The sequence below is a fragment of the Gavialis gangeticus genome, unplaced genomic scaffold, assembly GCF_001723915.1.
Source record: "Gavialis gangeticus isolate Ggan-Ray unplaced genomic scaffold, GavGan_comp1, whole genome shotgun sequence".
In the NCBI taxonomy this organism is placed as follows: Eukaryota; Metazoa; Chordata; order Crocodylia; family Gavialidae; genus Gavialis; species Gavialis gangeticus.
The window spans coordinates 1475474-1489211 of record NW_017729028.1 but is presented as its reverse complement, the minus strand read 5'-3'; positions in this window follow the sequence as shown (position 1 = coordinate 1489211).

Here is a 13738-nt window from a genome sequence, read left to right as displayed (position 1 = left end):
CCTTGCCCACTGCTGCCTGCCACAGTGAGGCCCACCATGTGAATGTCTGCCTCCCTGGACCCTGGGTTACTGACTCCTTTGTGAAAACCCTTCCATCCTGGGTCCTCCTCCCACCTACAGACCTCCCAGCCAGGGTGTGAAAGGGAGCATTCCCCCCTGGATAGCATCCTGGGGTCCCTCCCATGGGACTTCCAGTGCTGTTGGCCCAGGGAAGAGTCCCTGAACTGGGGCACAGCATGCTATGGGCTGATATGCAGAGTGCAGAAATACAGAAAGCTGTGAGCACCTAATGCCCTGGACCCTGCACTGTGAGTGGTTAGAGCTGTGTGATTCAGTACCCCCCCTCCACCCAGCACCCTACATGGTCTCAGCCATAGTAGCCAGAAAGAGGGCTGTGAGGGTGGGGATGGTCTTTAGTGTCTGTGGGTCCACCTCTCCCCCTTTCTTTTCCTACCCTCCACCCCTCCGCCAGGGTCTCCAAGTATCCGGCAGGGCATCTGAGTTCCAAGCACTTCCATTTGGAGTGGGTGCATATCACACCTTCCCAGGCTGCATAGGGTCCTTGTTCAGTACCTGACTGAGCAGCACAAGTATGGGGAGGGCTGGCTGTGGGTCCTGGGGGTTGTGCTGCAGCAGTGGCTGCTGTGCTGGTAGTAGGGTGACTGTGAGGCATTGTGCATGTCTGGAAGTGAGGAACTGAGGTGTCTGTGGATAGTGTCTGGAACACCCATGGCAGCAGTGTGGGGAATGGTATCCCAGGGCACACATGCAGGACTGCAGTCTGTGGAGTCGAGGAGCAGGCTGGGGGGGAATTCCCTGGAAGTGGAAGGCACAGGCTCAGGCTCCAGGAACTGGGTGCCAACTTCTGTGTTGTCTGAGCTTTCCCATCCCTCCTGGGCACTGTGCTCCCTGCTCTCAGCCATGCTAGATAGTAAGTCAAGGGTACTCAGGTCCAGCTGTAGGCGCACCTCCACTCCCACATCTTGTGATGATGCAGGGACCAGCATCAAGGGATCTGACTCTTCATTGGCCAAATCCAGCAGCTGTTCTCTTGACCAGTGGTCCCTGGGGACCTACTTCCAGGCACCCATTTGTTCTGCTGTCCCGGGGCCTCCCTGCACCTCCTCCTCTGATGGAGTCCCTGCCAGTGCCTCCTCCTTTCCCCCCAGTGGTGCCATAGGTGTGTGGGGTCTTGGAGGCCCCATCCTTCATGAGAAAGTGGGACAGCTCCTCATAGAGGAGCATAGTCTGCCTCTGGGCCCTGGACTTCTGATTAGCATCATGCACACACCTGTACAGAATCTTCACATTCTTGGTCTTGGCACAGCACTGTTCCCAGTCCCTTCTGTGGCCCCGTACCTGCATTTGCTGGGAAATGTACTTGAAAACATCCTTGCTGCAGTGGGCTTTCTGGAATTGTTGCTGGACCTCCTCTTCACCCCAGATGGCAGAGATCCTTCACATCCCTGTACTCCCTGGCTTCTGGCTTGAGTCTCTGCAGGCATGTGCCAAACATCTATCCATTTGCAAACCAGTTCACTCTCTGCAGGTTAGACTAACCTGCAAAGATTGAATCAGTTCAGGCTCAGACTTTTTGAATGTCTGTCCCTAGCCTGTGACACTAAATGACTCCATGCACCCCTGCAATTCTGACAAAAAGGAGCTTTAAAATGCAAAACTGGTTGATTTCATCTGTGGGCAAAGATGCTTATGATGAAATCAACAGCATGTAATCCTATGAGGCCCAGGAACCCCATAGGGACATCTGTGATGTGATCGCAAAGAGGGATCTCCAAGTTGAAATCCCATTTCTATATCTTTTGGATATAGCTACATAGGGAACTTATTCCAAACTTATGACTACAGTTATTCCATTCAGCTGTGCAGACCTAGTGGTAGAAAAGACCTGAAAAGCCCCGTGATAAAGGTGAAGATTTTGTTGTAGCTTTGTACAGCAAGTCAACTCTTCCCCAGACAGATAAAGCCCATCACGATTAGACTAGTGTGCAGCTCTGGCCTGCTACATGGCCTCCTGAAACTTATGCACCAGGTGTCCACATATAATTCAGACTAGCTAATACTTAAAATGTGAAAGCACATTAATATTCTCTTTTGAATAAGAACAAGTATAACAATCTGAGGATTGAAGTCAATGAGAACTTTGGCTTTGCTTTCAATGGGACATAAATGTAGACTTAAATGTGTATTTTTGTTACAAACTAAACATTTTTTGCATATTTTTAAAAAGAAATGTGAAATGTGACTGATGAAACCATTAACAACTCTCCCTACTCCACTAGATTCCTTATTTTAAATTAAAAAGGACCTGCTTCAGCCTACCTTGTGGGCATAATCTCTCTTCACTCATCTGTTCCCTCATCACTCATCTAGCAGCAGTTTTTTTCTCTGTCACCTCCAAATACGGTATCATTCTTCACATTTAAGAAATAAACCTGCTTTTCTCTTCCTTATCATCTTTCCACCTGTTATTAAGCCTCAATTAAACTACTTTTTTAGCCTCTTAGTTTCTCTCTTGCATTTCATCTTCAGTATATAATTATATTATTTAATTCTGGGAGGCATTTTTCACGTAAATGGTATTGGATATCAAAGAAATAGAATTTCTGTACTGAAAGTGCCTAAATTATTCGTCATTAATTAACAACTGCTTAAATAAAGCATACTTCATATAATTTAATCCTACTGAATTTAACACATCTAGTAAAAGTAAGCTGTTGAAATTTAGACCATCATAAAGAACCTACTCTGAGTAACTTATAGACTAAATGTACAGAGACAGTGAAATTCAAAGGACTCATTTGCTATGTCATTATGAATCACTTAATAATGCAGATATTTAATTACATAATTTGATTTAGCATTCAAATGCCATCAAAGATTAACTTAATCACAAAATGGGTTTAAAAGTCATTCCTGAAAAAGGTAAACTTTTATTCTGGGACTGTTCGATTCATATTTAAAATATAGTTGGTAAAGATATGAGAAAACAACTAAATGCAAATTAATGGAAAATTCTGTGTGCAACATTTTTTTTACAAATGGAAAGCCATAGATCAAATTTATAGGCCATTTTGTTTGCCAAGCAGATAGTACTAATAATGCTGCTAATGCAGAATTCTAATTGTATCTGAAGTAGGACATAAAGAAAGGAAACAATGATATATTAAAAAAAAATATCCTGAACTAAATAAAAAGGAAAATCCCAGTTGGGTAACAAAATATGCAGCATTTTTTGCTAATAATCTAGAGAATATACATTGTGATACTGATTAAAACATGAAAGAGCTATTTCAAGCCATGTAACAGTCATAAACCCAAATCATAATTTGCCTCAAATGCAATAATCAGCAAGGAAATGAAATAAGATAGTTTGGCTGATTTCACATAGGTATTACAAAATGACCAGGGAAATCTTCAAACCTTGACTGACTGATCAAAGTACTGAACCTTATGAGTCATTTTTAAAATGGGTTGGTGAAAGTAAGAGACTGGATTGCCTCTATGTTTTATTAACATGCACTTGAAAAGAGGGTCAAAAACAGTAAAGGAAAAGTCTGCTTCAGCCAATCAGCAATCAGGTGGCTCACTGTACTCACCACCATCTGAGTGATTGGAAGATGACTGCTGTATTTAGTTTCAGAGAACAATGAGAAAAATGGGAGGAGGAAATACGACAATCTATATTGCCAATGCAGCAATGTCAGCGAGGTGGTACAATTTTTCTCACATTCCCAACTGAGATCATTCTCCCTGACACCTTCTAAGCTGAGATCAGGCCAAAGATAAACTTTGCAGGAAAGGAGCATTATGAAGTATTGTCTCTCTAATACACCCTTCAAACCTAAGGTCTTAACTGGCAACTTTTGTACCCTGGGCAAAACCCTGCTGGACAGCAGAGTAGGGAGTAGGTGTGTGTGTGCACGGGGAGCTGGGAGGGTCAGTCTTACCTGTCCTGTCCCTGGCTCCTGCCTGGTACAATATGCCCACACGCAATTGTTGCTGCAACTACAGCAGCAGCACAGTGTCCCTGTACCTGGCAGTGTCATCTATGGCATGGGAAGGCAACTGTTGCTACAGAGTGGCTTTGCTATGGGGATACCATTTTGACCAGTGCCCAACTTTCCTACCCCTATTTACATTGCTGCTTCTAATACTATTCTCTCCCACTTCCCCCTTGTTCAGTTTGTGTTTATTTAGTAGTCTTACCAGCACCAAATTTTAACATCACCTATACCACCTCAGCACTGTTTCTTAGTCTACTGTAGGGGCAGGCAATTATTTTGGGCAGAGGGCTGCTTACCAAGTTTTGGGGAGCTGTTGAGGGCTGCATGACTAGCCCCACCCCTTGACAGTTGCTCCATCCCCAGTCACCATATTGGGAATGGAAGTCCTTCCCCCAGCCCTTGACCTTTACCACTGGAAGTCCCCCCCCTTGCCCTGGAAGTACTCCTTTTTGGAGGAAGGATGCTGCAATCTTGAAACCAGAAAAAACCCCAAATTATTTACAAAAAAATAAAACAGTTACTATAACATAGTTTAATTTTATTTTAAAGTATTTTTGTACTGATTTATGTGTTTATGAAATGTATCTAGTGGTGACTGCATAAGAGCTCAAAATACAGTCCTACTGTATGTCGTGTGTCAGCAGTAAGGGATTGTATGTGGTGGGGTGAGTTGGGTAGTGTGTGTGTATGGGTATGGTGAGTGGGTGTGGAGTATATGGTTGGTGTGGGGACTGTGGGAGGGTGTGGGGTTATGGTGGGTGGGGTGTGAGAGAGAGAGAGAGACGGGGCTGGGCTGCTGGCTCCATTGCGTGCAGCTCTAGCAGACTGCATACAGACCTCATGTGATGCAGCCAGGCAAACCCCATGTTCAAGCTCTGCGCTCCTGCTGCCCCACCCTGGGTCCCTGCCAGTCTCAGACCACATGCACAGGCTCCATGCTCCCACCTGCCACTGCTGTTTCCCTGCATTCCCTCCTGCATGCTTGCCCACTGCTCCCCACGGCCCCTGCCTTCTGCCACACCTCTACCCACCACTCCCCACAGCCCCTGCCACTCACTGCACTACTCCCCATGATTCCCACCACTCCCTGCAGCCCCCACCATTCACCACGCTGCTCCCTGTGGCTCCTGCCACTTCCTGTGCCACTCCCCATGGCCCCCACCACTCCTCAGAGCCCCTGCCACTCACTGCACCACTCCCCATGCCTCCCGCCATTCCTCGCAGCCCCCGCCACTCACCGCACCACTTGCTGTGCCACTCCCTGTGGCTCCCACAGCTCCCCATGCCCCCTGATGCTTTCTGCACTGCTCCCCATGGCCCCCATCACTTCCTGCACTGCTCCCTGCAGTCCCCACCACTTGCTGCATCCCCCACCACTTCCCTCAGCCATCGCCATGTCTTCCACAGTTCCCCACAGCCCCCACTGCTTGCTGTGCTGCTGCCACTTTCTGTGCTCCTCCCCACAGTCCCTGTGGCTCCCTGTGCTGCTCCCTGCAGCTTCTGCCACTCCCCATGGCCGCTGCCACTTCCTGTGCTGCTCCCTGTGGCCCCGCTGCCACCACACCACTCCTTGAAGCCCCTACCACTCCTCATGCCCCCCCCCGCTGCAGCCACTTTCCTCCACCCCCTCCTGACCCACTGCACAGTGCTCCTGGCTGCTGGGCTGTTTGCAATGGTTCCCCCACCTCCCTCCATCCAATCTTACCCTACTTTCCACTCTGACAGAAGGGGGGGAGGGGAACAACTCCAGAGTTGCAAGGCCAGAAGCCACAGAGGTTTCTGGTTGGAGGCTGAGGATGGGAGGTGGGGGAGGGGGCTGGGGGCAGCCAAGCCAGCCTTGCTGCTCAGCCACAGGCTCCCACTGGGTCCTGCTGCTGCTGGGTGCCTGTCATCTTTGACAGGCAGCCAGGGGCAGAAAAAATTAATTTTCTAAAAATTTTAGAGGCCCCATGGGCCAGATAGAATGGACTGGCAGGCTGGATCTGCCCTGTGGGCCATATTTTGCCTGCCCCTGGTGTACTGGGACAAGGTTGGGGAACATGACAGACTCCTCTTATATCTTATCTTTCCTCATTTATTGCCTGTCTAACTATCCTAGAGTGTAATGTAGTGGGTACATAATGGGCGTGTCGACACAAGACATTATAATGCAGTAGCAATGAGCTACTGTGCCACAGCTCATTGCTACCACATAGTAGCATTGCCAGGCACCAACCATGACACAACACTACTGCACAGTAGTAACAAGCTACTGCACAGTAACTTGTTGCTACTGCACAGTAGTATTGGGGGGGAAAAAAACATGTGATGGTACTGTGCAGTAACGCCAGTACTGCACACTTATGCATAAGAAAGTACTAAATGACTGTTCAGTAACAACTGTGCAGTGCACCGCTCATGTAAATGCAGCCACTACAACTTACTCGTGTGTTGGGACTCAGTCCATGCAAAGATGTACAAGGGTTTCTCATTCTCCATTAACCCCTCCATGAACACCAAATTACAAGTAAAGTCTCCCTATCTTATAATAAAGTTCAGTTCAAGTCATTAGCCCGGTGAGTAAAACCCATTTGCTAACTATAAAACACACAATGTTCCCATATAGTAAAAAGTTTTGACCAGAAATGAACACACAGATAACTGGGGAAAGTAGGGTGTTTTTTCTGGTTGGTTGGGTTCTTCTGTGTGGTTAATGTTTATGCTTCCTTTATTGGAGGAATCTGTTTCCATTCTTTTCATACTGCCCATGCAATTCTTTCTTAAGATGTTATAGTTTCCTTTCAATCTAAAATTCTGTATACAAAGGCTAGCCACATCACTCATTAAAGGTTTTCCAACAGAATAGTTTTCCATTGAAAAAAATTACACATGCACTCTTAGCAGAGAGGCATGTAAATAAATGAAATCCATAGGCAATTCTATGGTAATGAAGTAAAGAGTAAACAGAGGAGGAGCTTGAAATGGGAGGAGAAATGGGTGAAACAGGATGAGGGATGAAGGCAGGAGACTGTTAATGAGTATGAACCAAGGTGTATAAAATGTGACTATTGGTCAGGGCAGCTCCCCGGTTTGCTGGTTTTTTGGGAGCTAGTCCAAAGCTGTCTCCATTTTGAATAAAGCTGTTGTGAGCAATGTGTGCTGGTGTTTGCTCCCTGCTTGCTCTGGCTAATGAGTAACAGGATCCATGGGCAATTGGATTCTCGTCTCCCTAGTTGTTGGGTGCCATATGGAGTCGGGGTCTAACAGGAAGGCTTACTGGTTCCTCACTGAGAATTTAATAAGGAAAGAGAGGAGAAGGCAGAGCTAGTATCAGCCTTTAGCCCACTGTCTGGTGACTTTGTGGCCTAGGTTTCTGCCTGTTGCTTCTGAAGATTTGGGTTCAAAATCTCAGAAGTGTCAACAATTCAACCAATGGAAACTGGAACACTTCATTCTCAGACACCATATTTCATACGTTTTAACAAGGAAGAAATAAAAATGAACCATTTAAACTCTAATCTTGATAACATCAAAACATTTCATTTTGAATATCACTTCTGTTATTTGAACCTGTATGATATTACTGTTTCATTTAATAGTAATAGAAAAATCAATATCAATTTAAATGATACATTTTAAACTTTCTTTTACCTTTACTCTAAAAAATATTCAACATAGTTTAATGAAGGAGGTTGCCGTTCCAAATGGAAAACTGTTTGAAATTTCAGGGGGGTGAGGGGGGAAGAAATCAGCTTTTTGGTGTGATTCGTTACATAATTATTTTCCAAATATCAGAATTTCCTGCAGAATAGAATTTCTGAGTCCAGCTAACTCCACTGTTTATGGCTGTTTTTATCTCCACAGCATATTGAGATCCTTTATTAATCCATGAGTAGCACAGGAAAACACCATAATGACTAAGCAGCAAAGGTCATTCATAATAAGTAAAAATAATGAGTCAGAATATCAACTAGTGGAAATCAGCAACACTCCATTTAAGTCAATGCACAGACGCTGATATACAGCAGGTTAAAATCTGATCCCTTTATGCTCACAGTAATTGACTATTTACTGGGAACTCTGCTGATAACTATACACTTCTGTCAAATGTGCCCTACTGCTTGTCAGCATTAGAAACTTATATTAAAAGCACAGAAGTCCCCATGTTTACAAGTGTTTATGATATACACATTTACATGTTAATTTCTAATGCATGTCCTTTAAAATGTTTTCAGTTAACTCGAGAATAAATCTATGGAAGACAAAATGTAGTGTCTTCTGCTACTGAGGAAACTAAGCTGCTGATGGCAGAACTACTGCTGTCAGTGTCATGAGACAATTTAGGTTTTTCTCCATGAGGAGTGAATGCCAACACAGTTTAGACTGGGGCAGGGGAAAAGGACTATTTGCCACAAGCAAACAGGTACCCTCTAGTGCACTCCTATTGTCTTGGCAACTCAGACACTGGTGCTGGCACTTTCAGTTACAAGACACTCAGGCATCTTGCCCAAGACTTTGAAGAAACAAGGTACATTTGAGACATGCCCAACTGTCTTTGTGCTTCCCTTTAATTGGAGTGATTAGAACCACCTGTGAATCGGTTTTTGATGTTCTTTGTCAAGTGCCTCGGTGGAGCTGGCAATGCACAAACAATCCCTGCTGAACCAGGAAATTGGGACCACAGGATGGCTTCTGACAAGGATTTGAGAGAAGGCTGAGCCAGCCAATTTAAACAATTCTCCTTTCATCAGAGAATTAAATTAACATATAAAATGAATGTGTATAGATGGCTGTTTAACCAGCCCACTTCACCTGACAGTTTGTCATTCATTCTAGACTTCCATGAGATGAGTCCTCATAAGCACTTCTTCCTCCTGATTAATAAAAATGAACTTACCCTGGTCAGCTATATTGAATAAAGCTTATTATTGCTAGCTCCAAAGTCTAATTTAAAATAACCAGAACTGTACATATCCTAAAGACTATCAGTATCACTTTGGCATGAAGCACTCAAACTGGCACACTGAACTCACAGCAAATTTATTTGTATTAGAGTCCTCCATCGAGTCAGGTACCCACGGGTGATCTGCAAAGCAGGTTAGGTTCAGGTAGAAATTGGAACTGCTTCATATTTTGCAGGTCAGGAGCAGGTCTGAAAAAAAAATTTTGGTTAGACTCAGGTCAAGTAAGCCTCACCACAGACAGATGTGAAAAAAACAGGCTTTACCAGAAGAAGCAGCACAAATGAGATCAAATAGAGAAGGAAGAATGGTTGCAAAGGAGATCAAGCAAAAGATAGACCAAGATCCTCCATGGTCACACCCCAACCTATCTTTTGCTTGATCTCCTTTGCAGCCATTTTGAACACTAACGTGCTACTTCTTCTGGTAAAGTACATTTTTGGTTTTTTCATGTCTGTCAGTAGCTCCCCAACACATGCCCAAAAGAGGCAGCATAATAGTTTATTAGTCTGATCCCGCTCATCCAATGTCTGTATAGATTAAGCACTTTAGCAGGGGGAGGCGGGGGGGAAGAGTAGCACCTGTATCTAATAGCTGATTGAATCACTTTTAGACAAAAGTACCAGAGCCAAAGAGTCCTACTGAAGCACCCAGTCTATACAGACACTGCTAAGCTGGGTCAGACTAACGTCTGTCAGCAGTGTGGGTCAGATCATGGGTTTGCCCTAAAGCAGATCAAGTCGGTCCATAGGTAAGAAGACTTGCTAATGCAGGTTGCAGGTTTGGATCCAGATGTATAATATTGGGTGCAGGCCAGAAGCAGGCCTTTAAAATTGGACCCACACAGGTCCCTGATTTGTATTCCGAGTTCAATGGAAATGAAATGTAACTGTTTTTATTACTCTGGCAATTGAGTCTATGTGCATATTTAATTCAGGAGCTAAATGAATGTTGAGGCATGGCCAGTGGCTGATAAAGGTTAGAACTGAGGTTTATTGGCAGATGTGAAGAACTGTTTTCTCCTCTACTCCAGGTGATATATCTGAGTGGAACCAGAATTCAATTGCTTGCAATATCATAAAATTATACCCACTATGCCTGGCCTCATTTCCCCCCTCCAAGACCCTGTCTGCCTATCCCAGCCTACTCACTGTTTTGAGCCTCCATGGTATAATGGATAGAAAGGTTCATGGTACCTTATAAAGGACATCACTGGAGTTCATTTGCCTTCTGGTAAACCTTGGCTGTTGTATCAGCTCCAAGGCCCACTTGCAGACAACAAAAGTGAGAGCAGCTGTAAAGAGTTGTGAAAGCTGTAACTGTAAAGTGGCTGTCAATGTGACCTCCGAACCCTCCCTCCCATTTTTCACTATTCATTGGCAAATGCAGCCAGGATAGGGCTACATTGCTTTGTCTGTGTGAAAAGAGACAACCAAGTCCCGTGCTTGTTTGTATGGAAACACTTGCTCATCTAATATGTGTAGGCTTATCATATTTCCAGTTCCAAAAAAGAGGACACCTATTGCGTGGGGAGGATGGGGTAATATATGACTGTGGGGGTGGGGGACAGTGATATGGCAGTGCCCTACCCCTGTCCATTCTGTTGCTCCTTACTCCCAAGCCACAGCCTCCCTACTCTGCCCAGCGTCCCTCACCCAGAAGCCACAGCCCCCCCAGCCCTGCCAGTGCCCCTCACTTCTGACCCACAGCCCCCTGCTCCCCACAGCCCTTCCCCTGTGAGCACAGGCACTGGCCACAATGACACCGAGCCAGCCACCCAGCTCCCTACTGTTCTCTCCCTGGTTTCTTCCCCTCCCCCTCCCCCTTCCCCCACTGGAAGGTCATGAATCCAGGGCATGCACTTCCCCCGCCTTGATGCAGATCCAGACCCACCTCCCCCACCACATACACACACAACCACTGCCTCCCACAGACTTACCTGCATCCAGCTTACTGGCTGCTCCCATCCCCTGCTGGCTACATGCCAGCCACATGTGTGTGCGCCCTGCCTCCAGTTGCAACTCCTTGCTGGGGCAAGCCAGGAGCAGAACAAAATCCCAGACATTTGATCATATTTTAAAAAGCTGCCCAGACCAAGATAGGAGGATCTAAAAAGAGGACACATCTGGGAAAACCCAGATGGATGGTAAACCTGTGTCTAAGTTCAATCCTATGCTTGACAGGTTATTGAATATGAGCAGGGTAATATAGGATTGTTCTTAGACATCTAATCAAATACATAGGAGAATCTAGGAATCTGAAAAGGGGGTGAAGCAGATCAGATCCACACCTCAGCTCAGACCATGGGGGGAATGAGGGCAAGGAGTGAATGGAGCCTCTGAGCTGGCAGGGGACTCCTGGGATGGGGGAGCAGGCAGTGAAAAGGCAAGGGAAAGAGAATCCACCCAACATCACCACTGTTCCCAGCCAAGCCTGGCACCCCACACAGGCACTCCCCTCAGCCCCTAGCTGGAGCAGAACAGAAGTGGTTCTGGGGCTCCCCCACACTTAGGTCAGCCAGGTACAACAGCAGGAGGCAGGTCCCCCTTTTCTGGACCTACACACTGCTTTCACCCCACCTTGGGTGACTCCACTGGCCCAGGGGAGACAGGACACTGTGCTACATAGTGTAAGTATGGTGTGAACGAAGCTCTGAGCCCCCCACCCTGGTCCTGCCCCTGAATGAGATCTAGCCCCTCATGCCAAAAGAGGTAGACAGAAAATTCTCACTGCAATTGCTGTTTTGGTCTCACAGCGTCTCCCTAACCTTCACAGATAAGATTCACTTCTGTTTTCAGAAAAGAGTATATAAATATCTCGTTAGAAAACAGACTCAGAACAATGATTAAAATGGAAAATTAATTCACTACTTGATATAGGTAGTCTCATTTTGATGTAGGGGAAACTACAGGAATTAGACTTACAGTTGTGGCAGGTGAAAAGGCATAGTGCGTTTCAGAGGCCCGGGAGATTCCTCCTTCTAAGGGTTGCTGTTACAGGTTACCTTTAAACCATTCTAAATCTGTGGAGTACTGGACTGTGTTAAAGATAGAACAGTTTCAGAGCAGTTGCAGGTTAAGGCTTAATGCCATCTAGGACCTGCACAACTGTGACTTGTCACTAGAAGGCCTGGTGACCCTGGGCTCCATTCTCTCACCACCCAGTGTCTCTGCTCCCACTGCAGAGCCACTGGGTATAAACTGCAGTGACAGCATGGACCCTGGGACCATGAAGCCAGGCTCTATGCTCTTGCCATGGTCAGTGCTAGGCAATCCTTTCCCCATCTCCCCTCCCAGAAGTGCAGGAGACTGGGGAGGGAAACCATGCCCCAGCCCCTCCCCCTCATCCCATTCTCTTGGTTACAGGACAGCTGCCTAGGTGGGGCAAAGGCCATATGTCTGGCCCTCTTCTCAGAGAGGGCCATGTGCCTGGCCTCCAGCCCAGGGGCCCAAATCAGGTCTCCTGGGATCCTTGGAGTTGGCAGCATGGTGCCATGTGGGCTGGGGTCAAACCCACTGGGAGCAGGAAAGGACGTTGACTTGAGGCCAGTACAGCCCCTGGCCAGAAGAGTTTGGAAAGGTGAAAAGTTGGTTGAGGAAAAGGAGCTGGAAGCCATGCATCCTGAAATGCTGGAAGACTGCAAATTTGTTGCTTTATCTCTGTGGAGCAGACTAACAATATCATAGCTGAAGCTAGGTAAAAGGGTTCAAAGATAACCATCACCCAAAGCGGTAAAACATTAAGATGCTAGAGGGTACTGAGCACAGTTTATCACCCTTTAATTCATGGCTGCTTCCATAATGGGTGCAGACAGAAGTGCAGCTCCTCACAGTAATTGAGAGCACTTTGCAGGAAGCATTCAGAGTTACAATATCTCTTGGAACAAATGGAAGTGTTCCTGTGGTTCTGGGGGGAGGAGAATCTAGCTGCTGGCTGCCAGCCTCCAGCCAGTTTCCCCAACCAATGGCCGCTCCTCTCTCCCTGACTGTCCCTGTTTCAGATGGGAGGGGGGAAGGGAGCACAGGGTGCTCACTCTAGGGGTTTCCCAGCCAGTGCTGGAGGGGGGCTCCAGTACACCTGGCCCACCCTCCAGCAGAGACTGAAAAACCCTGAGACCAAACTCCCTCCACTCCCTTTCCTCCCTCTCATTGTGAAAACAATGAGTGGCTGGCAGGTAGCACAGATAGAAGTTACAGAAGGGCTCTGTTTTGAAACATCTTCATCTGTCCCCTCATTCAATGAGGGGCCATTCAGTAAGGGGTCAGATTTTCACCTGATCAGCCATCTTTGAAGCTGTCTGCAGCAATGCACTTGTGTTCAGTCATGGCCATAACCTGCTTCCTGTGGCCAGATCAGGCAAAAATTGTCACTTCTGTCTGCACCAGTTAAGTGCCTTTACAATGATTTAAAGGTAACCTGTAACACAAAATGATAGTATCTTATATTAATATAGCAGTTTCAAAATGTTGCATATATCAACAGACACAAACAAACTGCAGCAGATGCCAATAAAATTCTCTTCTTTGGGGTGAAACTCATAGTTATGTGTGCATGACAGTAAACAACTGTATGCATGCCAATATACAACTGTTTCAGCCTGAAGTGAAAGACAATTTACTATAGGCTTTAAGAAAGTTATTTTCAAACTGTAACTACTGCTTTATATGAATTTCCTGAGCACTGAGATAGGAATAAGAAGGCTTGTGCCTGTGTTGGAACATTCAAGGACAACATTAACTTTTTCACTTTTTAACATTAATTTGTGGTCTAGCA